The sequence below is a fragment of the Parus major genome, chromosome 4 (genome assembly GCF_001522545.3).
Source record: "Parus major isolate Abel chromosome 4, Parus_major1.1, whole genome shotgun sequence".
NCBI classification, from domain to species: Eukaryota; Metazoa; Chordata; class Aves; order Passeriformes; family Paridae; genus Parus; species Parus major.
Window position 1 is genome coordinate 21,329,733 of NC_031771.1, and position 2,564 is coordinate 21,332,296.

Sequence of the window (2,564 nt, forward strand, 5' to 3'; positions counted from 1 at the left end):
TCGGTGCTTGGCCGGGCAGCCGTTCCTCCGGCATCCTCACGGGAGCTGCCGCAGCTGAAACACAAAAAGTCATTTCCGAGGGGGTGCGCGCGCGCGGGGGGCGCTCACGGCCGCCCACGGCCACCCCGGGGGAGGGGGGAGCACACACGGGTGGGGGGCACACACCGCCGTACCCGCGGGCAGAGGGCTCGAAGCGCCGGCCCGGGTGGAGCAAGCCCGGTCCCGGGACGAGATGGGGGGCGGGGGACACGACACTGGGGCCGGGACCTGCCCACCTACCAGCACCGGGAAAAATGAAAAGGCAGGGAGAAAGGGCGGCGGGGGGGGGAAATAAATAAAAGGAATTAGAAAAAAAAGAGAAAAAGAGGGAGGTGGGGGAGGGAGCCGCCAGCTGCCACGGTGTCCTTCTGAGCCCGGCGGTCATTAGCTGCCTGCCGGCACAGCTGGCTCCGCCGGGCGCTGGTTGCGGCGGCACCGGCTCCCCCGGCCCCCCCCCCCGCCGCCTCCGGGTACGGGGGGGCTGCCTGCAGGCCGTGGGGGGCACGGGGCTAGGTTTAAAAAAAAAAAATACTTAAGCAATTTCACAGCCTGTGATCCCGGCGCCTGCAGCTGTACTAACGACGGAGTATTCATCCCAGCCTCTCGGGGAGGATTCCCCGCCACCGCCGCCGGGGGCTGCTCAGGGAGGTCTGGGGACACACACACCGAGACGGGGACAGCCCCTCTGCGGGCGCCGCGGGGCAGGGGCTTCGCCGAGAGACAGCCCGGGAGCGCTCGGGAGGGCACGTCGCTGTACCTGCCGAACTAGACCTCAGCGGGGAAAGATGGCTTTCTGCTTGAGGCTAGGAAAGTTTAGGAGGGGGCTAAAGGACACGGCGTCCGTTTTATTTCCCACCGCCCTCTTTTTCCCCCAGAGAGGTGAAGGGTATTTTAATTCGTGGCAACGAGGAAGGTATATTATGGCAGCCTGCGCGAACTAAAGCAAAACATAAGCATAACTTAAAAAGCCCTCAGTTTATGAACACTGCCTCTTTGTTTTCCAGATGCTCTACCTGAATAGTTGGGATTTCCAGCATCTTTTCTGATGTAGGGCTATCAGAAACGCTCACTCTTGAGGCACTCGTGGGGCTACGTCTAGTTTCCAGACTCCGGTATGTTTAGTTCAAAATGGTTATCAATTACGGTAATTACGATCATAATTAGATTAATGAACCGTTTGCAGCCCAACCTACCGAGTGCAAAAACTTCATCTTCTCCCAACGTCGTGCACTGAAAGCGGGCTTTATGTAAACAAATCCAGATGAAGGGAGCGTAAATCTAAAGAAGGAACCTCACCCCCGGCTGCACTGGGAACTGGCGGGCGTCTTTCCGTCGGGGGAAAAAAAAAAAGAAAAAAAAAAAAAGACCCCAAGCTCGCAGGAGCCACCTCTGTGTTTCCACGTCAGGGAAAAACCCAGACTCTCGCTGCCTTCAGAGGTCTAGTGGCAATACAAAGGCTGCCCCGGAAAGCTCTAGGCTAAGCGTCGTCTTGTGGAGGGATGCGAAGGATTTGCTTACAGCAAAAGAAAAAAACCCTCTCCCGTTTCCAGAAAGGAAAACCTAGCTGCATGTCCCCGGTAACAACTACTGAATAAAACTAGTTTTGCCAGCCATGTGTTCGAAAGCCACGCATCTGGTAAGGAATAAAATGTTAGCGTTCAGCCTTTTATGCCAGAAGTCATATGCATTTTCTTGCCCTATTTCCCCCAGCATTAAACTGGCTTCTCTCCACAAAACCTTCCCTCGCTGGCTACCTTTTCTCTCCTCGCGATCCCCTCGCAGGCTTTATTGCCACCAGCAGCGAGAAAATGATGGTGCCCACCAACCGGGTCATTATTGTTTAATCGATGCATCTCCGGAGCATGAAAAGGGTACCCGAGACGCAGTTATTGATTTCCCTCCCCCTCTAACTATCGCCTTCTTTTCCACGAATGAAATAAATAAATAGAAATTGCTAGCCGGGCTTTGCGATTCTGTCCCTGCTTAAGCCAAATGTGACCGTACATGTTCAATATTGCATGTCTGCTCTGCCAAAGACAGAGAGATCAAAGGTCATATTTAACATTCAGGAGGAGGGGCGGGTGCAGATTAATTAATAAATTAATATAGCGACGCCTTTTATTGCCCAAGTCTAGCATTAATCTACTTTTACGATCCCAGAGGACAAGAACAACAGAAAAAAAAGAGCCCCCGACAAACCCACAAAATTTAAAATAAAAAAAAAACAAAACACAAACGACCCACCCCGCTAAAAAAAACCCCACAACTAAAACACAAAACCACACACACAAAAACCAAAAAAACAAAAGAAAAAACCCGCGAAGAATAAGGGGGGAAAAGATGAGGGGGGAAAGCAAACCAGTCACTTACCAGGCTCTTTATTTGGGGGGGCTTGAGTGTGCAGACGCTACCAGCCTGTCTGCCTTTAATTAGTTGCACATCAGTCCCTAACACAAAGAAGAAGAAGAAGAAGAAAAATATCCAGATGTGCCTTGGCAGCTCCTCAATTACAACTTTGATACTTG

The 2,564-nt window shown here is 52.6% G+C and overlaps 1 long non-coding RNA gene across 1 annotated transcript; it reads left to right on the plus strand.

Annotated features, from left to right (window-relative positions):
* Positions 1 to 357: 357 nt before the first annotated feature.
* On the plus strand, positions 358 to 1,700 carry LOC107203345. Its single transcript, XR_001521135.3, has 2 exons — positions 358 to 1,151; positions 1,223 to 1,700. It is a non-coding gene; the product is annotated as an uncharacterized LOC107203345 (long non-coding RNA).
* Positions 1,701 to 2,564: the final 864 nt, after the last annotated feature.